Raw genomic sequence first — 24,883 nt, 5'->3', positions numbered from 1 at the left:
ATTCCTAGTGTCCCAGATTGTCCATCCCCTCTCTTCCCGAGCTTGTTCTCTTGTTGCCCTATCTCTGGGACCAGCGCTTAGTTTTCCACAGAAGTGTCAAGGCATTGATCTAGACACAGCACTAGAGCTACCCCGCCCCCACCTCCAGGCTTCTAGCCCTCCTTCAAGTGTGATGCTCTAACTTGCTAAACATTTCTGCGATCTACCTGCTTTTCTCCATTCCCTAGACTAGAACTCCATTCCGGTCACCTCACCTGTTTTTTTTTTTTTTTTTTTGGTTTTTTGGATTTTTTCTTTTTTCTTTGTGGAAAACCATTCTGCTCCAGCGCACACTATCTGTTGCTCTCCTCCTACTCCACCCCATTGTCTTTTTCACTCAAGTCACCAGCATTCCTTAACCACTGCCGCGTAAGACAGCAAGCAAGGCCATTTTGATTTGGGCCTGCTTAACTCTCTTAGCCCTATTGGTGCCCCCAATCATTGGGACTTTGCTCTTTCCTTCAGACTTTGGTTAGAATGCCGCACAGCTTCCATGTTCAGTGACCAATAACCATTTTCTATTTAGGTTTTATAGTACCTCTGAAGGTTTCCCCATCACTCTTCCACGACTTTTTTTTTGGTTTTTCGACGACTTTATCAACGGAACTGGTGTTCAAGTTCAGTTGCTTTTTGCAGTCTGTCGGTGAATGTGCCGCTCGCCTTCCCTTCATCTGGTGAAATAGAACTGCTAGTTCTTTCACGTTGTCTGTGGTCTCTGTGCTTGCTTCCCGGACAGAACTGGAGAGGAAGAAGGAGGCAGCCACAGCTCTACTTACCTGACTCAGCTATCATCCAGTCTTGGAAAAACAGGGTACAAATCCTTCCACCGTATTGGAGTAATGTTCTTAATTATTCGCTATAACTATTTATGGACTATTTTTTTTAACTTTCTTCTATTTAACATGTACATGAGAAGATTGCTGGAATTAAGAAAAACCATGCCGGGGGGTGGGGGGGGGGACTGTTGAGGGAGAGGTGAACCTGAGCTGGTATTGGGTGAGGGGAAAGGACTGAAGCCCTGAGGGCCAGCAGAAAGAACATGCAACCTCAGGAAATAGGAGGTTGGGTGGATTCCCCAGAATGCACCAGAGACCTGCAAGGTGAGAGACTCTCAGGACTCAAAGGGAGGGACCTTGGATGAAATGCCCAAAATTAGGGAGAGGGAACTTATAGAGCTCACCTCCAGCAGGAAGATAGAACATCAAGTGAGGGATGGGGTTGCCATCCCACAGTCACATCTCTGGCCCATAATTGTTCCTGTCTGAAAGAATTACAGGGATGGAAATGGAGAGGAGCCTGAGGAAAAGAAGGTCCAGCAACAGGCCCAAAGTGGGATCCAGCTCAAGGGGAGGTCCCAAGGCCTGACACAATTATGGAGGCTATGGAGCACTCATAGAAAGAGATCTATCATGACTGCCCTCCGAGAGACCCAACAAGCAGCTGAAAGAGTCAGATGTAGATATTTGTACCCAATCAATGCACAGAAGCAGCTGACTCCTGTTGTTGAATTAAGGAAGGTTGAAAGAGAAGGAGAAGGGTGATCCTGTAGAAGGACCAGCAGTCTCAATTAATCTGGATCCCCGAGATCTCTCAAACACTGGACCACCAAACAGACAGCATACACCAGTTGATACTAGGCCCCCAACACACATACAGTTGAGGATTTCCAGGTCTGTGTTCATTCAGAGATGATGCACCTAACTCTCAAGAGACTGGAGGCCGCAGGGGGTTTAGAGGTCAGGTGGGGTAGGGGTGGGGGAATCCACGTGGAGACGGGGTGGGATGAGGAGGAGGTGTGGGATGTGGAGCAGAGGGAGGGTGGATGTGGGGTAGGGAATGGAGTAGGAGTATAAAAATTAAATTAAATTAAAAAAAAAAAACTAAAAGAAAACCAGATTCAGTAACTGGGTTATATGCCATATAAATATGTCAAGTTTTAGTCCTTTTAAGATGCATAAAGTTTATATCTTTTACTCCCTGGAAATTACTAAAAGGCAAATATATAAAAATATGCATTCTTGATGCTTCCATACAAACTGTCAAGCAACTTCAATAGATGACAATCAGGGGAAAGCCAACTTAAGGACACAGGAAGAGTATAGAATATAATGTTTGCTCAATAAATCTATTGAAATAATAGATAAAAGTGAAATGACCTTGTCTATACGATTCCATATCTAAGGTATCGCTGCAATTATACCTGGCTACAATTTAAGAAAATTTAAATAAGACTAATTAAGGAATTAAGGAGTAGAAACATGCATTGTGGCTTGCATAGGTTGTTTTGAAAAGTTAACACGCTTTTGTAATTCTTTCATTCCTAAGGAGAGGAGGCCTGATTCCGGGATAAATAAATAAATTCAATAATAAAAAAGGAAGTTGAAGATAATCAGTATGTATGATAATTAAAAAAAAAATCACTTTCGGCTGATACTAAATAAACACAATGCACAAGCTATGCAATGTCTTCCACAGGAAAAAGAAAAGAGTCAGCACAAGGGCGTGAAAGCCTAGGCATTACCTCACCAAAAAAAAAAAAAAAAAAAAAAAAAGCTACACTACCTTGCCAGAGATGCTAGCAGAGGCTGCATGAAAAGATAATAGACGGGCCGCTAGAGGTCTGGAGTGCAGTGCTCTGCACCGGAAGGGACAGAGAGCCCACCAACAAAACTCAGTACTAACTACGAAAGCATCTTATTTAATCCATACAAATCCTGCAGAAGTGGATTTTTTTAGCAGCATGTTGAAACAATTGTTTCAGTTTTATCACTTCCTTTATTTCCTGAGAGACATTCTTTGGAAGCAGTTTTGTTGAGTGTTTTGTTTGTCGATTTCTAAACTCTCTTCTTAACTTGAAATTGAATATATTAACTCTTAGCCTTTCCTTGATGACACGGAGCCCGCCTTGTGACCGTCCATTTGTGACTGCTCTCTATATAAATGCTGGCCTCAGACAAGCACATCTCCTCTGCTCCCTGGCCTCTCATCAAAGAGTAGGCGATCTTCAACTGAATAAACCAGTTATGAAGGACTGAACCTCAGTCGTGAGTAACTGCCTACACAGCCTTCCTTGTGCACACTGAGTTCATTGCTCAGAGGTAGATGATAGGCTCGCTATTACGGCACCATGAAATGCTTTTCCAGGAATGTCAGAGAGTAAAAAGTAAGGGACGAAGGGATACAAGCACCTCTTTTGGAGTGTGAAGAGGGGAAGGTACTCTGTTCTCAAGGAAGCCTGAGCATCTTGGGAAGCCAGGAGCCTCGAAGTGGATCTGGGTAGCGGAGCACTGTTCCAGGGAGTCAAGCAGGCCACAGCCTTGGTTTTTCTGTGGGAGTAGAACTTGTCCAGGGTGAGGCTGGCGTGATAACAAGGATGTAGTTTTGGGTTTCCCCATCAAAAAGACATAAAAATTCTAGATTGTTTTTTTTTCAAGATTTAGTTTATATGCCTGTGTGTTTTTGCACATACACGAGATGCCTGTGGGAACCAGGAAATGATCAATGGTGGCTCCCCGGAGGGGGAGTTGCAGGTAGATGCAAGCTACTGTGGGTGCCAGGAACCAAATGCAGGTTCTTTGAAAGACTAGTATGCATTCTTAACTGCTTATGTCCCCAGCCTGGAGAAAATACAGTTCATTGACAAGACGGGAAAATGGAGCTGGGTGTAGCAATGCACACCTTTGGTCACAGCACTTGGAGGCAGAGGCAGGCAGATCAGGCTGGCAGGCAGAAGTTCAAGGCCAACCTGGTCTGCCTAGTGAGTTCCAAGCCAGCCAAAGATACACAGTTGAGACCCCTGTCTGAAGGGTGAAGACGAAGATGAAGATGAAGGGACAAACAACTAGCAGACCCAGGAGTCTTAGTGTGCAGAAGAGCATCAAGCAGTGACATATCAGATATGTTGTCACAGTGAGGAGAAATCTCCAACCAATGAATCTAGGCAGCTGAAGGAAACAGTCTAGAAAGTTGGTTTCCATCTTATTCCTTTATGACTTCACTGTGAGATACTGTAGCCTAGGTTTGGGATCATGCACTTGTGTCAGTCACATAGATCACGTGTGGACTATGGATGAGGCATGTACAACAGAGAGGGCTACAGGCAAAATACTTTTTCTTATTAACCATCTGTTTCATTATCTGTCACATTAACAATACATATCACCCTTCAAGTTACAAGTGAGCCTCCTGTTCATTTCCTGGTAGCATGCCCCAGCTTTCGTCTCTTCACAGGGTGTTAGCTCCTGATCAGATAGATAGCAGAGCCCCTCCTTTTCTCAGTCTAAGTCATTCACTGAGTCGTCGTCCTGAGTCCAGGTGTAGGTTTGTGACTCAGCTTGATCACTTGGAATGCTCTAATTCTCTGGTCACAGTAATTGGTTTGAGAATGGAGACACAAACTGTACTCAAGCCAACAAAATTCATCTCAGGGCTATATAGTTGGGAGCTGTGGGAAAAATAGGTGTTGGGCTTTTTTTTTTTTTTGGAACAATTTTCTGGAAATGATGGAAATTTAACACTGTCAGGGAGTTGGATGTGGGTAAAGCCAACCCAGGCAGAAACTGAGGCATTGGTATGAAGAGTAAGAATGGGACAGATTGTTCACAGCACTGACAGTGCCTAACTTAGTCATCGACTTAGCCCAACTGTATTTCCTTAACTCTGTAGGAAGACATTTTTACCACTGTAAATATAACAAGGCAGAAACATGGTCTTGATCTCTCCTAATCCAGTCTTTATACTATCGGTTTCTTTCATCACCTGTTAATCTGCCACCAAATATGGCTGGCTAGAATATACATATTTCTTCAGTGTTCACCATTAAGATTCCTCTGACCCCACTTGCCTATAGAACAAAGCCTAAACTCTGTGGTAACATATCAAAGTAACATCAACAGCATTAATAACAACAATTATAAAATGTAAGGTCTTTTATTGGCTTCTTAGGCCTTATATTTCCAGCGGATCAGAAAACAAAACGTCTCCCTACAATGCCATTGTCTAGTCATGGCTAGCTCTTGCTAGCGAAGAGCTCGATTTATGTCCCCTCAAGCTCTCGCCTTGAATTGGTTTTAAGCACCAATTCAAATTTTATATGTTTGTTTCCCCAACAGATACAGAAATGTTAGCTCTTCTTTTTTGTTAAGACATTGAGATAATAAGAACTAGACTATACAGTTGAATGGGCTTTAATGATGACCAAAACATGCCTGCCGAGATGCTAACCCAGTAGCTCTGTAACATCAGCCAAGATCAAGATTTCTGCTCATCTCTTTCTTCTGTCATCCTCAGCATTTGGAGTTCTTCCCCCAGGTTTCACTGCATATTCACTATTTGTCTAGTGCAAGTCCAAGAATCCACAGGTAATCGCTATAGAGCACGTCTTCACAGGAAAAAAAAAAGGGGGAAAATCTCTTTATCAATAAAGAAAACTTTATCTCAGACATGTTTCCTGTTATATTTCATTGGCCAGAACCGAATCACATGTTAGAGGCTCAACCAATCAATGGAAAGGCCTTGTCAGTCTTAGCTAATCAGGGCTTGTACCTCTCTGCTAGGGAGGAAGCTTATTCTCTGAGCCAATGGTTGTACAAGATGTGAGAGAAACATTCAAATTAACGTGGGCACTGTCAACCATGAATAAAAGACTGTATTAACCCATACATAGGTAGAGATAATTTATTAAAATATTATTACATCACTTCCACCCTTTCTTTCTTCTTTCAATTCCTTCCTTGAACTTGATCCCCAATCCCTCAAAATTAATTAATTGCATCTTTTTCTATTATTATTGCATATATATGCATAAATATATAAATACAGCTTGTTGGGTACATATAGTGTGGCTTCTGTGTATGTGATTTCAGGGCAACCACTTTGTACTTAATAACCAATTAGAAGGCATATCCCTAGAGAAGGCTAATCCCCCTCTCTCAGCAGTCATTAGTTGTTCATAATGTTTTGTCAGTGGTGGGGGCTGGGGGGTGGACCCAGTGAGAGCTTCCTTTTCCATGCTAGCATGTCTATTGATATCATTATTTAGATATTATTTGGGTAATAATGTTGTAGAGCTACCATGAGTATGTAGCTTCCCTGTCATTTCTTGGACACAATCGAACGGCAAACATCCTGGTCTTTTGTCTCTATAATCTTTCCACTCAGTCTTCCAAAATGTTCTCAGAGCCTTAGGTGCAGGCATGGTATTGCAGATGTATCCTGTTGGGTCTGGGTTCCCATGATCTATTTATATCTGCATTTTGATCTGTTGTTGTTTTTTGCAATGCTCTGTTTGTTATAAAGAGATGCTTCTGTGACAAGATGTGAGAGATACACTTAGAACGGCTTAATTCCTAGCTACATTCTAAAACTTAACGATGGGCCCACAAATGGGTGTCAAAGCAGGCAAGACATACAACAACAAAGGATGTTTCAAAATCTTGGCAGATTTTTCTGCCACACTCTCTCAGGTATGTAGACACAAAATGTTTCTACTCAGCTCTTGACCTTCTGAGAGTTCCTGATGGCTACAAGAAAGAAGAAGGGAGTGAATTTAAGATTGGAGCCTTCATTACTGTCCTTTTGTAACTTTGTCTGCAAGTGTGCCTTTACTTAATTTTGATCTCTTTATATATCGATCTCTCCACTAGTACTCAGAGATTACATAGGTTTGTGATAGATTCCATCATATTTTTAAGACTTTAATTGTAAGATGAGAAAGAAGAAATAAATAAATGCCTTTTAGAATGTATCTAGGACAGAATGGAGCAAAATAAAACTCTAGCCATGGTCATCACATATTTTGAAGTGGCCCTGGGCCAGAAGCACGAGCTGCCGGTTGGATTGAAGAATGAATTCTATCATAGTATGAGATGATTCATTGATGTTTAGAGTTACAGTGATTTAGAGGGTATCTTTTATTTATGTCATATTGTAAACTTTCATGATGAGAGAGATTTTTTTTGCATCCAATTTATAAATTAATGTGACTTATTTCTCCTACGTGACTTTAGTCTCTTATCTGTGTCTTTTATCTAGACTTTTATCAGAAGCGTCACATGAAAAACTTAATTGCTGAGCTTTCATTTATAAACTCTAGGTCTAAAAAAACTGCAACACTACGTGACATAATCTTGTCTTGGTGATAGACAGTAAGGGAACAGCAACCGTGGATCTTAGGGGGGATGCCAGCTCATTTTCACTTTGGGTAATATCACACAGCAACCAGAAGAGCCGCAGCTGAACATCCTATGATGAGTTTACTGAGATCATAACTTTCAGTTATTTCAATTGTGTGTTTCTGCTTCCTTCTTAGCAAAACAAAGATTTGAGTACTTACTCTGCAGGGTGGCTGTATGGACTAGAGGAGACTGTATGTGAGACCATGCTCACTATACTGCCTTCCATAATCCAAGGGTTCATGTCTCAGAGAAAGAGGCACAACAAAGAAATGCCAAAATTCCTTGGAAATGTTTGTGAAGCATGCAAATGCACCAGACATCCAAACAGAAGCTTAGAGGCAAAACGGATAATAGCAGCTCTTTTGACCCCTGTGGATCCAGAGCAGAAGAAGCAAAGGCAAGCATTCATGATCATAACTGAATACATTGATTACTGATGTAGTAGAAGCAAAAGAAAGTAGAACCCAAAGGCCAGATTCGAACCAAAGGCCTTTAGGAACCAGAGAAGGCTAATTAACTTAGGCATGGGAATGCAAAATCCTTCAAACAACACAGGATACTCACTTACATAAGATATAACATTTAATAGTGTTCTTGTCATTTTTTATTAAAGTTAAAACAAAAAGAGAGGGAAGACCCACCAAGCTTCAATGGATAGTTTCAAATCCATGGTCACACAGATGGCATTGATTAAACACAGTAGTCACAAAACAATACCTGCACACAAGAAGGGAACTTATGGGGGGTGGGAGTTGAAGTGGGTAAAAGGAGATAAGAGAGTAAGAGCGTGCAGAGGTGTTAGTAAGTAGAATGCATTAATATACATATGTATATGGATTATAATAGATATGTGTGTGTTTATAAAGAACAAATTTAATTAATATATATTAATTTATATATAATTAGTATGTTCCTTCACCTAGAGACATTGCATGTGTGAGTGTTGTGTTACATGTGCATCAGTAGGTGGCAGAGAGGAGAGAGGCTATGTCTATGCTCAGTGTTGTGACCATCTGAAAGCCTAATACTCCATGAAAAAAGTGAGCTTGAGACAACCACCAGTCCAGTGCCACTCATGCCCAGATGGGCTCCCTGGGCAGGGAGTAAGGTGGAGACTAGAAGAACCCTGCTTGAGACCACATGTCTTGAGTGGGCTGGGATGAGGAGCTAACGTGAGATGATAACCAGCCTGGTGTCATGGGGTCCTAACAGGAAGCTAGCCTGAGATCCGCACCAGTCTGAAGTCAGGCAGGTGTCACTAGAGAAATAGTAATTTACATTTCTGCAAACAACAGTTTGTGAATGCACAAGCACCTTCACTAATGATATCTCAAGGTGAAGTAAGGATAGCTATCCTACTGACAAATGGCTAAACAGCCATGGGATTTCCAAAAACAGAATGCTTCCCTGAAATAAAAGAGGTGATTAATAGTTCATTAATCAATTATAGCAACTTTGGTGACTGCAGAAAATCGTGTTGAGTGCTAGGCAATTGCTGAATTTGGGAGGCAGAGGTAGAGGAGTTATTTCAAGTTTCAGGCCAAGCTGGTCTGCATAGAAACTCTAGATCACCCAGGAAGACACAGTGGGGACTCCACTCTAACCCTAACCCTCAAGAAGAAAAGGATGGTGAGTAATAAATGCTCAACTCAAAAGTAATGTATCATAGAATCATATACATATACAATCATATATATATGAAATCATATACATATGCAACCATATACATATACAATCTTATACATGAAACACATTTGTAACATTAAGCTTTAGAATAAAGAATTGATTAGGAAGTATGGGAAGGGTGGTGGCATAGAGGGTTTAGAGATGATGAAACTATTCTGTATCTTGCCTTGGGTGATTAATAAATCTAGGTAAGCTAGTAAAATTGACAAAATACCAGTATAGGAATGCCAATAAAACTCAGGAAATTTGAATAAGATCAGTAGACTATGATAAGGCCAATTTTTGGTTGTAATATTTGACCAAGGTTTTGAAACTGGATAAAATGTCAAACTGGATAAAGAGCTCACCCTACTATCAACACTGTAAGTAGTGTGTGACTCAATTATCTTACTAAAATTTGTAGAGACTGGAGAGATGGTACAGGAGAGATGGTACAATAGTTGAGAGTACTTGCTGCTCTTGTAGAAGACAAGTTTGGTTTCCAGCACCCACATGGAGGCTAACAACCATTTGTAACTTCAGTTCTAGAGGATTTGATGCCATCTTCTGACCTCCATGAACAACCAGGTACACATGTGGTCCACAAAAACACGTTCAGACAAAACAGTTACACAAACAAAATAAAATAAGTAAATCTAAAATAATTAATATTTTCCAACTAAGAAATCAATCTGTATTAAACATTTAAGATTTCCCTTAATTTAATATGCTTTTTAAAGTTTTCTATTATATGCATATTCATTAAACATATGCTATGATTTTAAAATGGTGCCAACACAGAACCCAAAGTTTCGGGTGCTGACAGTTTGGTTCCCCCAGGGACAATGCTAAGGAGGTGGTAAAGCCTTTAATAGGTAGGACCCATTGAGTGGTAAATACATCAAAGGATTATTGTTGTCAGAGGAGATCCACACTGGTATCCAAGAGTGAGTTCTGCCAAGATCCAATGGCTATGAAGCAAGATTATGTCACAGAGTGGAAGTCTCCTACACGTGACCATTAACTTACGTGTGCTGTGAACGAAGATAACATATCAGGACTTATCAGAGCCCAAATGAACCTGGCTGTTCATTCTTGAAAACTCAGCCTTTAAAACTTTAAGTTAAATAATCCTCTTTTCTTTATAAAGTAGCTAGCCTCCAGCACCTTGGCACAGCAACAGAAAAGGGAATAAAATGTCATTGCACTTGGAACCTTGATACTTGATCTCCAGAAGGCTGTGTGTTTACCATGCACATTCTTCTCTTGTGTTACCGTGATGCAGTTATTGAAGTCACTTCTCCTCACGTGCTATGGCAAACATAAATGGTGTTCACTAAAATATATTTCTGTCTTCTCACAAGACAAAGCTGACCCATATTCCCCAGTTTCCCTTGAAGCTAAATAAGACTGCTTTGACCAAATTCTTGGTAGTAGAACGCAGGCACCCAATCTCCACCTTTTTCCCTCAGTACCCTCTTCTAGATTCTGACTTCTGATTAGATACTAGGATGAAGAAGATCCCCCCAACAAGTTTTAGAAGAAAGCAAAACAACACTGCAAGAAATCCCACCCTTCGAATAACAATACAGAAGATCTCTCATCACCAAGAGGCCAGCTTTTACGATGCCAAGCCATTGGACTTTAGCATCTTACAGGACAAACGTTATTTGTCCTAACTAATGTGGCTGTTCCTTGGCAGTAAGTGCTGTGCTGTGTTCAGGATTATATTCCCGGAATCCAGTAAAGGCTTGGCACAGGAAGTAGACTTCATAAATATTTTGAAAGCAATCATGTTTCTTTCAGTGACAGAGTATACCTTCTACACTACCATCTTTTGGATATCTACGATTTCTCCTACTGTGGTAGGAAAGCCTAGTACTTCATCCTCAAGTCCAAAGCCTCCCCAGAGATAGGACTGGGGCAAAGGTCAGCCATATCTTCACTTCCTATTTTTAAGCATACACTCAATTCTAATTTTTGAGTTTAAAACACATTTCATTTATCATTGCCCCAATGATTTGAATGTAATTTAATATTGAATTCAATAATATGCTCCTGTAAAGATTCCCTAGCCAAGACTCTACTGAAAGCTTGTGTTTAGGAACCTTCATTATTTTTTTGAAAAAAACAACAGGACACTACTGCACTATGAAATTGTATAAATAATTAAACTCAAACCTCACATATCAAAATAAATGACCTAAATACTTTTCATGATATACTATCCTTTTGCTTTGTGGTTGGCTTGCTTACTGGATAATTTGAGGAAAAAAAAATTCTCCCAACCAAAAGAGGTCACTGGATTACTCCAGTAAATTTATGACTGTGGGGTTTGCTTCAGCAGGAGACCAACATCTCCTTTGTCCCTTATCTGAGTATACACAAGCATAAAAGTTTTTAACCTCAGCAGAAAAAGAGTTTTGTCTTTGTCTGATTTTATACACATCTTTTTTTCTTAAGCTAATTGTTTGGTGCCATATCATAACAATATTTTTAAATATTTCAATGGCTCTGAATAGCCACATTCTCATTGTATTCAATCAACAGAAAAGATCATCATATCATCTCCAAAAAGAGAAACCACCTGTCAGGTCGTGTGAACATCAGAGCACACGTCATTTATTGGCAGGAGGGTCATGGTGAACACTCATGCTGGCCAGGGCTGTGCTGGCATTCTTATAGGAGAATTTGATGTTAATTCTATCTTAAAAGCTAAGATATGGGTTTTTCTAGAACGTATATTCGCTTTTTTTTTCATGTGATACAAACACATAAAATTGCATTGAGATTATTTTAACAGAAAATACCTTGATTCTGGTTATTTCATTCATTGTTTATTAGTTTTTTGGACTTTCTTCAGGGCTTCTTTGTTTTGTCTCAAATTTTTATATAAGGCCCTCAACAATATAGCCCTCAAGGAGTCTCAGTATTTATTCTCAGTCTTCTATTTAACTCTTATTACATGAGATTTTACCATCATGTAATTATTTAACGGTAATGAAATTTGTTTTCATCTGCAGCATATTAGGTTTCTAATTTGGACTTAACTAACTGTTTTGCCTTCCCGTCTTACCCATGCTACTTCATTTATAATTTTTTTTAGAACTGTGTATAATTTGCTTTGATCATGATTATGATCCTCTTGTCCAACTTTGGCCCACCGGCTAGCACAACCATGGTGGGCGTGGCTCAGATAGGCGTGGCCCCAAGGACCATGTGTTCTAGGGATCTCCTGATGTTAGGGAGTTCTTCTCTGCTTGCTGCCTTCACATCTCTCTTAATCTAAGAAGCCATGAAAACTCTAAGGGTCCTTCCAGCCCCTCACTGGGCACTCACAATAACAAAGCTTGATCAATTTCAGTCATGGCTACTGGAACAGATTAATGATCCACCCGAGGAAAGAACCTAGAGATATAGATTGTCAGCTATGACTACCACCCTTAGAAAGCATTCGGGAAAAACAAATTGTTAGTGAAGTTAGATTAAGATGTTTTTGCTAGTGGCTCTGATGTAGAAAATCTTAGGGAACAATTTGAAGTTCAGAATGGCACATGTTTTAATTATTTATTTTATTTGTTTATATTTCAAATGTTGTCCCACTTCCCGGTTTTCCCTCAGCAAGCCCCCTATCCTATTCCCCCTCCTTCAGCCACTATTAAGGTGCTCCCCCCACCTACCCACTTCCACCTTATGGCCCTAGCATCCCCCTATGCTGGGGCATGGAGCCTTCCCAGGACCCAGGGCCTCCCCTCCCACTGATGCCAGTTAAGGCCATCCTCTGCTACATATGCAGTTGGAGCCATGGGTTCCTCCATGTGTACCCTTTGTTTGGTTGGTTAGTCCCTTGGAGCTCTGGGGTGGGGGCAGGGGGCGGTCTGGTTGGTTGATATTGTTCTTCATATGGGATTGCAATCCCCTTCAGCTCCTTCAGTCCTTCCCCTAACTCCTCCATTGGGGTCCCGGTGCTCAGTCCGATGGGTGGCTGAGAACAGCCACGTCTGTATTGGTCAGATACTGGCAGAGCCTCTTGGGGGACTGTTATACCAGACTTCTTTCAGCAAGTACTTCTTGGCAATAGTGTCTGGGTTTGGTGTCTGAGGATGGGATGGATTTGTAGGTGGGGCAGCCTCTGAATGTCCTTTTCTTTAGTTGAACTAGAGACCTTTTAAGGTCATGAAACAAGAACAATAGCAACACTGACTGAAGTGACTCTCACTGAGGCTGGACTGGTGATGATTGATCTCTTGTACCCATTTCTGCCCTCAGCTTCCTGATATGATTTAATAAGAATTGCTAGCTGGGTGTGGTGGCGCAAGTCTTTAATCCCAGCACTCGAGAGGCAGAGGCAGGCGGATTTCTGAGTTCGAGGCCAGCCTGGTTTACAAAGTGAGTTCCAGGACAGCCAGGGCTATACAGAGGAACCCTGTCTCGAAAAAACAAAGGGGGAAAAAAAAGAATAGAAAGAATTGCTGTTGAGTACATATGCATTCTAAGGACTTGCAGCAGAAATGGCTGTTTTCTTTATTTTCTTTAATTTTTTATTAGGTATATCTTCATTTACATTTCCAATGCTATCCCAAAAGTCCCCCATACCTTCCCCCCCAACTCCCCTATCCACCCACTCCCACTTCTTGGCCCTGACGTTCCCTTGTACTGAAGCATATAAAGTTTGCAAGACCAATGTGCCTCTCTTTCCAAAGATGGCCAACGAGGCCATCTTCTGATTCATATGCAGCTAGAGACACAAGCTCCAGGGGTACTGGTTAGTTCATATTGTTGTTCCACCTATAGGGTTGCAGACCCCCTTCAGCTCCTTAAGTAATTTCTCTAGCTCCTCCATAAAAGTTTAGATTTGTGATTCTTTCCAGATTCTATTAAGATTTCTTTTCAAGATAAATAATAAAACAACGAACCCTTTCTTTGTAACTGCAAATTGCTGCCTGCCCGTAGGAAGAATTTGCTAAGAAAACTACCCTTTTTTGTCAAGGCCATTTTGTATTGCCAAAATATTCTAGTTTGTGTGGTCAGCTGAGAGTGGGTAATTTAGCAAGGCCTACAGATTTAGAGAAACTGACCTCCCTTATCCACTCAACTGGAAATTTCAAATAGCTGCTCCAATGGGGGTGGACCCTCCTGCCCAGCTCTCGTCTCTTCGCTGCAGGTCTCATACACGATGTCCCAGCCTCTGTGAACTCATATGTGCATCTGCCTAGTAGACACTGTCCGTTGTCGTCTGCAGCCTTTGGCTCTTGTGCTGTTTTTGTGAAATCTTAAAAATATATTTAAAATATTTTAAAATTAATAGGTCTTTAAAATTACTTTAAACATTTTTTGAGACTCTAATTACATTGTTTCCCATTCCCTTTTTCTTTCTACATACTCTTCCATATTCCTCTCCTTACACTGTTTCAAATTCATAGAATCATCTTTCATTAATTGCTGTTAATAACATACATGCATACATACATACATTCACACATACATACATACATACATACATGCATACATACATTCACACATACATACATGCATACATACATGCACACATACATACATGCACACATACATACATGCACACATACATACATACACATACATACATACACATACATACATACATACATACATACATACATACATACGCACATATATTTCCTGCAATCTTTCTGTGCCCTCTCCCAGGATCCCCGAGACTTTGGGAGGAGGAGGTATAATGGACATGTTTTATTTAGATCTAGGCATTCTTCAGTCTCTTAGTCTCTGTACCCTTGGCTAGTTGTGGTCTCTGTGTTGATCCTTATCTAAAAGTGGAAGCTTCTCTGATGAGGGTTGGAATATGCATCTGTGGGTATAATGATAGGTCATTTGGAGTTTGTTTAATACGTGTCCATTTAGCGAAATAATAGGAGTAGGTTTTCTCCTGTGATTTATGATCTGTCTATGAACTTGGGTCCTTGGCCCAATAGTATACCAGGTATGGGTTTCATCGTGTTCAGTGGGATTATCTCTGATCAGAGAGCTATTGGTTAACCCCATCCGGTTCATGGCATACTGCACCAATGGGTATGTCCTGCCAAACCAAGTCATTATTGTAATTTGCAGGGTTCACATCTAGTGAAGACTGGTGATGACGTTTCTTCTTTGGTAGCGTATATAGCCCCTCTCACTACTATAAAAGCTACCAAAATAGATGAAATATCAAGGCTAGCGCCACCTCGGCTACTCTTTGTTCTATGATTCAGGTATGTGATGTCTTCAAATTCTAGAAGATGACAAAGAACATTAGCAATAGCCTGAGACGTTTGGAGGTTGTTGGGACATCACTGGTCAACAGACGCAAAATAAGTGACCCACTCCTAAGGAAATCAGTTTACTGGTTCCTCAGAAAGTTGGACATAGTACTACCTGGGGACCCAGCTACACCACTCCTGGACATATACCCAGAAGATGCTTCAACATGTAATAGGATACATGCTCCACTATGTTCATAGCAGCCTTATTTATAATAGCCAGAAGCTGGAAAGAACCCAGATGTCCTTCAAGAGAAGAATGGATACAGAAAATGAAAATATCATCCTGAGTGAGGTAACCCAATCACAAAAGACCACACGTGGTATACAATCACTGATAGTGGATATTCGCCCAGAATACAATTCATAGACCATACGAAGCTCAAGAAGAAGGAAGACTACAGTGTGGATACTTTGGTCCTTCTTAGAAGTGGGGATCAAAATACCCATGGGAAGAGATACAAAGACAAAGTTTGGAGCAGAAACTGAAAGAAAGGTCATCCAGTGACTGCCCTACCTGGGGATCCATCCCATATACAGCTACCAAAGCCAGACACTATTGTGGATGCAACAAGTGCTTGCTGACAGGAGCCTGATATAGCTGTCTCCTGAGAGGCTCTGCCAGTGCCTGACAAATACAGAAGTGCATGCTCACAGCCAACCACTGGACTGAGTACAGGATCCCCAATGGAGGAGCTAGAGAAAGAACCTAAGGAACTGAAGGGGTTTGCAGTCCCATAGGAGGAACAACAATATGAACCAACCAGTAATCCCAGAGCTCCCAGGGACTAAACCACCAACCAAAGAGTACAAAAGGAGGGACTCAAGGCTTCAGCCTTATATGTAGCAGAGCATGGCCTTACGGGACATCAATGAGAGGAAAGGCCCTTGGCCTTGTGAAGGCTCTATGTCCCAGTGTAGGGGAATGCCAGGACAGGGATGCAGGAGTGGGTGAGTTAGTGAGTAGGGGAAGAGGGGATGTGATGAAGGGTTTTCAGAGGGGAAACCAGGAAAGGGGATAAAATTTGAAATGTAAATAAAGAAAATATCTAGTAAAAAAAGGAAAGAAAGAAATTATCCAAAACAATATTCAATATTAGAGGTAGTGACTGAATGTTCATGAGAATTTAATTTATTTATAGAATTACTAAAAGATATCTGGTAGTAATAATTCACTTAAAGGTTACACGCAAACTTAAAAAAAATCAACGGCTAAATATCTATCTTCTCAAAAACCTTTATTTTGGATGTTAAATCAATAATCATTATCTTATATGTATTGAATTGTTGTTAGACATCACTTCCACCTTTTAAAAGTCTCCAATGATAATATTGAAGATATTTATAGCACATCAGTGTATGCAGAATCATTAAAATTTGCATACAAAGCTAAAGAAAGTAGAAGTATTTTATGAATTTTATATTTTTAAATTAATTTGCAATTGGGAATTTTATATTTCAAAATTAAACATAAAATCCTAATGAACACATCAATAGTAGATTGACATCCCTGAACTCTTCCATCTTGAAATGACAGTTTAAAGATGAAAATATGGCGGGGTTAGATAAAAAATATTTATTCCTAGGCAACACTGCAAAACATGAATATCTCAAAAGATATTGAGGTAAAGCTTTATGCATATCATCATTCCTCTTTGGGTGACATTTGTTTCACGTTTTAATTTCAAGCACACAGATTCTCCTTCTGTACCCGCCATATGCAAAATAAGATACCCCATGCAGCACTCAGCATACGTTTTGGGAAGAACATTTCTGTTTTGAGGAGCCCATTCTTCAGTACAGGAGGCACCAACGCCAAGTCACCTAAGACCGGTGTGACAAAAAGAAATCTTCGAACGTTGTATGAGACTCTGAAATAGTGAAAGAATAACTCCACCACAAGGACCTGGAAAACTAGAGTCATTCAAACTAGGATTTGAAGGACTGAAAAAGACAACACATGACATACAACTTTTCTCCAATATTGCTTCTACTGAGACCATGAGTCAGGCCTGCAAGAATACTGATGAAGTCAAATAGTAGCCTTGAGTGCCCCACCCACCTGTCCACGCACCAGGTAACCCACCAGCTCTTCCCTTCCGAGGAATTGTGCTGTTGCAGATTCTTTACCTAGGAAGTCTCAGAAGACCAAAGATGTTGTTGGCCTTCAACAAATAGGATCAGCCTTATAGAAAAAACATGCATATAGAGGACTCTCTGACCCTACTGGGAGAAAGATTCCAATAATAGGCAGACCTTCCTCCCTTTCAAAGACAAGCAAGCATTCTCTATAGGATAAAATGCCATACAGATCAAATGCTTTACAGATCAAATGACTTCAAGCATGTGAGAGAGCTTTTCAAACCATAAAACCCCACAGAAATGTCAGCATCTGATATTACCATAATAATCCTGGGTGAAACAGGACACAGCAAGAAAGGCAATAGGAACAGAATGGCTCACCTCCACCCAAGCCCAATTCGATTCCTGGGACCTAAGATAGAAGAAATGCCTTGGTGACCATGTCATGCCCTCACATATCTGAAGTATCAGGTGACCTTTCACTCTTGAAACATTGAAAAATTAGTTGAGGCTACTCTTCCTCAAATTTTAGCACATCATAAACTAACTTCATGATTTTTTTTTGCAAAACTATCATGCCACTCATATTATTATACATTAGACAGTTTTCTTGTCCTTGACTACCTGTTCTAAAATAATACTTACTTAAAAGTGTACCTATATGTTACCAACACAAATGGGAAAATAGTGCCATTCATTTTATATTTATGTAATGCAATAAAGTATAACTCCTGAGCCTTTGGAAGAGAAGGTGCAATATAAATATATACATATTCCATTTAAGGCCAAACATTATATAGTCTCTTATTCTCTGAACCTTGGCCAATTGTGGGAACCTGTGCTAATCCTTATCTACTGCTCTGATGAGAGTTGAGAAATACTTTAATCTTAGGATATCGTATAATTGGGTACAATCATAGGTCATTAGGAGTTGGCTCAATACTATGCCCATTTAACAGAATAATAATAGTAATTTTTTTCCCCAAGGTTGTTAATCTGACTATGGGATTTTTGGCCCAGTAATGATTTCAGAAAGGTTTCCCCTGTGACTGGGACTTGAATCCAATCAGAAAGATCCTTTTGGCAATCTGGAGGTGCCTGGTGAGGTAGGGTAAATTTCTTTAAAATATAGTTCCTGATAAATTGGCCACACTCCAGTAGAAAATTAGCACATCTGGAAATATTTGGACAACATTAATTGTCCTTAGTGGGGTGGAGAGGGAAGACAAAATTGTGTGGGAAGAGAAGGAGTATGGCTACTTAGAGAGCCCAAGCAACCCACCAGGGCCACCTCCCCACCTCAGAGAATGATGGCGTGCAGGCTAGTGTGTACAACTTGTCACAAGCTAGGGTCATTGGAGAGAATGGAGTCTCAATTGAGAAAACACCTCCATAATATCAGGCTATAGTCAAACCTGTAGGACATTTTCTTAATGATTGGTGTGGGAGGGCCCAGCCCATTGTGAGTGGGGCAACTTCTGGGCTGGTGGTCATGAATTCTACAAGAAAGCAGGCTTGCGCAAGTCATGGGGACCAAGCCAGTAAGCAGCTTTCCTCCATGGCCCCTGCATCAGCCCCTGCCCTGTTTGAGTTCCTGTCCTGACTTCCTTTGATGATGAACTGTAATGTAAAAGCATAAGCCAAATAAACCCTTTCTTCCCCAAGTTGTTTTTGTCATGACATTGCATCCCAGCAGTAGTAACGCTGATTTCGACAACGGGAGTCAATGAACCACTGCTCATATAAAATGCAGGATTAGATTCTAAAGTCTGGGTGAAGTTCCAGAGTTTTTATTACATCCAAGGTAGTATCAATGGACCGTAATTTGCATTATTATTATTATTATTATTATTATTATTATTATTATTATTGTCAGCAGTAGCACCTAGGCAAAGACTAAAACCAATGGTTATCAACCTAATGGGGTTTATCTAAGACCACCAGGAAAAACAGATATTTACATTACAACTCATAACAGTAGCAATGAAATAATTTTATGACTATAGGTCACCACAACATAAGAAACTGTTTTAAAGGGGTCACAACACTAAGGAGGTGGAGAGCCCCTAGCTAAAGCACTGAGCAGCACCCCTAGCCTTTGAGCTACACATTGAGTAGTAAAATATTGAATAATGTAAACTTTTTGTTTCTGTGTTGTTATTTTACTAGTTTTCAAGAAAGTAGCAAACACTGGATCCTTAAGCAACAGTCATTTATTCCCTCACAATTCTGCAGGCATTTGAAAAGTGAACTCTATCCCATCATCTTTCAGGAGGCAACCTTCTTCCTTTGTCTTCACATAGGCTTCCTCTGTGTGTCTGTACTCATCCGCTCTTCTCAAGAACACAGCCATACTGAATTAAAGACAACACTGGTTCAGCCCTAATGGCCCCTTGAAAGTCCCCTTCATCCAAATATCATTTCCACAAGCACTGGAGTTCAGACATCTTGAGACGACCCCATTCAGCCAGTTGAGAACTAATTAGAAAAGTTTAAAGAGAAAATCAGAGCAGCTACACTGTACATTCTAGAAGGTTGCTTGTATTTTGAAACAACCAAGAAGGATTTGGACGCATGCTGGTCAGCTTGAGTATCTATGACATTTTGAAGTAGAACAGGCAGCTCATGTGGTACTTTATGGATTTCTGTTTTTAAAGAATTCTTCATTATTGCCAATGGGTTAAATCTATCCATTTCCAAACTGATGGGGGGGGGAGCTAAGACAGACAGACAGAGACATACAGAGACAGAGAAAGACAGAGACAGGCAGACAGACAGAGGAGGGAGGAATTAAATACTCAATATTAAGAGACAGCTTCTCATTGGGAGAAAGTATGATTGACTTGTACAACTCCAACATACACACACACACACACACACACACCCCTTCATGTGGCACTGAGTGGATTCTCTGTCCCTGGAGGGTTCCAAACACACGCTGCATTTTCCAAAGATTGCAATTACTAGAATGTTCCAAGCGAAATATTCTGAAGCCACAGGACTTATGCATCCAGGAAAGGGAAGGGAAGGCGCCTGTGGCCCATGCCTCTCTCCTGGGCTGACAATAAATAACAATATATCGTATTGACGTAGCACATTTCTCAAAGGAGTGCAGAGTGCTTCCCAGACATTACCTCACAGCATCCTTGTGAAGCGAACCTGAGAAGTGGCTCCTGAAAGAACGTGCTACTCAATCACAGGAAATCTGGAAAGTAGTGAACACTGTCTATTCTTTTAAGGACAAACATGGGACTACTTAAACACCACCAAGGCCCTCAGAGCATTTAGGTAATACAGGCAAGGATTTTTAACTGCGTGATGGCGTACTTTTTTGGACATCGCATGGGATGGTATAAGGAAGAAGACCGATATGCTCATCGAACTGGATCATAGAGCTGTGCAATTTGGCAAAGTTCCCAACAGACCGCTGCATACTTCCTACTTCGCCTCCAAGGAGCTTGTATGGGAACCTATAGAATTAGCACACCCACGAGAACCAGCAGTGATGAAGAAAACAGAACTGTGCATCGGGCACAAAATTCCCCCTAACAGCACCGGTGTCTGTGTCTTTTCTTATCCGTGATTCTTATTTTCTTATCGAGGTCCCCAAGCCAACCCCTTGTCTCCTGCTTTCTTTCAAGGCTCTCTTGAAACAGGGCTTTATTTGATTGAAACCAAAGCAATAATTTTCTAAAAGAGCCTTGCCACCTTCTCTGGTCCAGCTACAGGAAACAAAGACAAAAGCCCTGTAATCAAACAAAGCCAGGTTCAGAGCCTTACAGTTACTTGCAGAGCTCTGTGGCTTTGGACAAGTGTTGCCTCAGGGTCTCCATTTCTCTTCTGTAAGATGAAAGCGGGAAGGATTCCTGAACTGGCACTAGGGTAACACTTTACCTGTGTAAAGGACTTAATGGTCATCTTCCTTTCTTCCGGGAAAGCGCAATCATCACGCGGTGGTGATCCAAGTAATCATGGCTCCAAATTCCATCCTGAGACTAAAAAGGTGTAGGGGATAAAGTAGAAGTGCACTGAGGGAGAATGAGGGATTCCCAGGCCCTGCCATGCGCACTCTCATCTCTCAAACAAGCTCTGGCCATGCGCGTTCCCATCTCTCAAACAAGCAGCATCAGTCACCTTCCTCATGACGAAAGACCCAAACCCTTCACATCATTTATAAACATTAGGTGTAGTTTTGGGGAAATTTTTATTTCAAAACAAGATTATGCAGAGAAATAGCTAAATTTTCCATGCAAGTTTAAAAGAAGAACACCTTTTATCCACCAGGTCTGATCAATGAAGAACTTGAATTCCCGTTTCTTTTTTTAGTTGCATTGATTGATTTCAGGGGCTGTGTGTGTGTTGCGGGGGGGGGGGGGGGACAGGGGGGCGGGGGAGATGCACAGAGTGGATGTAGAAGGCAGAGAAGAGTCCGTTCTCTCCCTCTACCATGTGGGCCCTAAGGATTATAGCAGCAAGCACCTTTCTTGAATGAGCTGTCTCACTGGCCCTGGATTGCTATTGGTTCTGACAGAATGAGCAGTATTTTTTTCTATTCTGGGATCATGCTTATTCTAAATAACAGAAAATGGTCTATGCAATGATACATGCTTATCTGAGTTTCAAACTATTATTTTCCCTGTCTTGAAAACCCTTGATGGTATTTACATTCTAAATTAAACTGAACACTGTATATTGATTTTAATATGTTAAGATGAAATTCAATTTCATGACTACTACTAACATCGCAGAGCATGTAGGATCAATGTGTTTGCTGATTTCCTGCTTACTGCCAATATCTCCCCAAGGGGTTGATACAAGACTTACAAGAATATTGTTTCTGAAGATGTATGCATAACTATGCCATCAAATACGGTACAGTGAAATGCACATTAGGCAGTTGGTGATTTGTATTCTGCATTTTAATCGGCCTGGCATAATGCTGACGTGTCCTTTGGAGAGTTCTCTGCAGTCAGTGCACCTACTAGGGCTCGGTTCTTGTCCCAAGGAGTGGTGTTGACAGGAGAGGTATCTGTGACTGCTCCTAGAATCCAGTATCTCCAAAATAGGATGAAGTGAATCTCAGCCAAGTCAAAGTATAGGAGAGCAAGGTATGACTGTGGCAATGGCAGGAAGCCCAAGGACCAATTAGTGTGTGTGTGTGTGTGTGTGTGTGTGTGTACAGGCATGTGTTCACACATGCATGTTAATCTACTCCATAAGACTTCCCTCTGAGAATAGAAAGGCCTCCTAATATAGTTTGGATCTGGATTTGGGTAGCACTTAGGTCAGGCTCATGACATTTTAATTTTGTCAACAGTAAATTATTTTTACTGTGACTCCATGTCCCCATCTGAGAAATAAGAAGACAGCAAGTTTTGAGGGTTAAGAGAGACTGTGCACATGACTCACACAGTATTTGTCATTAAGGAGGAGTTCAGAACTGGCAGCTGTCACTGGATAAAATGCACCCTCCAGGAATTTTGGTTGACTTCTAGTTCTAGGCAAGACTCTGAATAGAAAAACGGGGGAGATGCAAACATCAATGCAAAACACTTCCTGCTTTAGAGGGGCTGGCATTCCAGTTGGGAAGATGGATACATATAATTACAGAGGATAATAATACATGGCAAGATGCCAAAAAGGAGCTATCATAACGCACTGAGATCACAACGTAAGTCAATTACTTCCTTCTGAGAAGATGATGGAGGGCCTCTTGAAAGGGATTCTATTGGTTTTTAAGTCTCAAAGAATGAATGAAATTTTAATATGGGATGAACTGAATGTGCAGAGGAACGAAGATGTAGAAGCGAGAACGTGAGATAGGAATGTCTGGGTGCTCCAGTTGTTGGAAAGTGCGTGTGGTAACCTAATGGCGAAAATAGTTTGGGAAATAGGCTAGAGAAAATCAATAGAAAGTAATGAAGGCTAGGCTTAAGTCTGGCTCGTATTTGTGATGAAGTGGGGAGCCCAGGTACTTACTCTGCCAAGAGACGAAGTTTTCTGAGTGCTGCAGCTGGAAATAGAAGCTGACAGGTGGCACCCGGGCAGAGCATGCGCAGAACCATCCTGTGTGTTAACCCATTTAATCTCCATGAGACACAGAGAGGCGTTTATTACTGCTGCCAGTGTATGGAGTAGGAGTTCGAAGAATAGAAATTAAATCAACTGCCTGAGAATATAGAGCAGTTAGAATTGGAGGAAAGGTTAGACCCAGCTAGTCTGGCTGTGGCGTTCCTGCCCTTGATCAGTGCAAGAACAAGGCCACCACTGGAGGGCAGCTGAGACAGAACAAGGAGTTGTAACTTGATTAAAATAGAATCATGATCCAAAGAGAGTATGAGGTATGACAAAGACAGTATTGATGGGACTAAGGAATCAGTTTCATTTTATTCTGTTATTAAGTAAATTAAGTAAATTCAGTTAAAAAGCAAATATAGCCAGCTTTATAAATCAGAAACACAATACGGGCCATCGTTTCATTAAGGTAGCATGTCCTGTACTGATTCATTAGATCAATGCTTCTCTGCATGTGGATCATAATCTTTTTAGAGCAGGTCACATATCAGATACCCTTGAATATCAGATGTTTGTATTACAATTCATTAACAGTAGCAAAATTACAGTTATAAAGTAACAAGAAAAATAATTTTATGCTTGGGGTCACCAGATCATGAGGAACTATATTAAAGGGTCACAGCATTAGGAAGGCTGAGAACCCCTCTACTACACAGATACGATCTGACAGGCCTTTAGATAGCTTGGACAGTATTGATTTTTCCAACAGAAGTCAAGGAAGGCACACTTAATTTGGATGAGATGACTATGTTTAGGGGTGATACCCTTTCTGGCTCAGCTCTCCTCCTCTGTTGGAAGTCACTCTATTTTTAGAAATTTCATGGAAGATTTTCCAGGAATGGGGAGAGTTGGGATGGAGAGACCGGTGCCAGTTTCTCCAGTCAATCCTGGGTATCTATATGCATGGGAATTGGGATAGTGAACATGAGAAAGGGACATGGTTGGATCTAAGCAAACAACAACAACAAAACAAAAACCAAAATGAAAATTTATCCAATCTTGTAATGGATCTGAAGGTCTGACCTGCAGGCTTACCAAGAGGATGTGCTGAAGAAGTCAATGATATCTGTGTGCAAAGCCCCTTCACAAATGAGCAGCCAACACCTAGGAGCTGTCCCTGAACATAGGTCACAGTGTGACCTTGCAATTAAGATGGACTACAACTGCATAAACTTGGAATTTAGAAACAGTTCTGGTGGGTTTTAAACCTCTTTGAAAGACACTCTCAAGGCTCAATCCACAAGAAGCCCCTTTCTTAGTAGAGCTGGCTGCTGAACCTGTCGGGCACTTTAGAAGAGTCACAGAATTTATGAGATTAGATGAAGTCGACAGTCATATTCCCAGGGAAATGAGGCAACTCATAAAATATAAAATACTTAGCTTGGAACAAAGTACATTAAAGATACTTGATAAATATAAATGTAATTTCTTTTTTTTTAAGGAAAAAGATCCAAATTTATGAACTATTTTCTCAGATTGCAGAATTGGCTGGACTGTGGAGACAAGAGCACCAACAACTTCTCCAAGGCAGGCAGTATTGGGAAGTTTCTTTTT

At 40.8% G+C, this 24,883-nt stretch overlaps 1 pseudogene; it reads left to right on the top strand.

Annotated features, from left to right (window-relative positions):
- Window positions 1–8,126: 8,126 nt before the first annotated feature.
- LOC115029313 (small nucleolar RNA SNORA17) lies at window positions 8,127–8,243 on the top strand (annotated as a pseudogene).
- Window positions 8,244–24,883: the final 16,640 nt, after the last annotated feature.

The sequence above is a fragment of the Mus caroli genome, unplaced genomic scaffold, assembly GCF_978045245.1.
Source record: "Mus caroli unplaced genomic scaffold, Mus_caroli_1 scaffold_12, whole genome shotgun sequence".
Classification (NCBI taxonomy): domain Eukaryota; kingdom Metazoa; phylum Chordata; class Mammalia; order Rodentia; family Muridae; genus Mus; species Mus caroli.
Note: the sequence above shows the minus strand (reverse complement) of the source record. Positions and strands in the feature narration are given on the sequence as shown.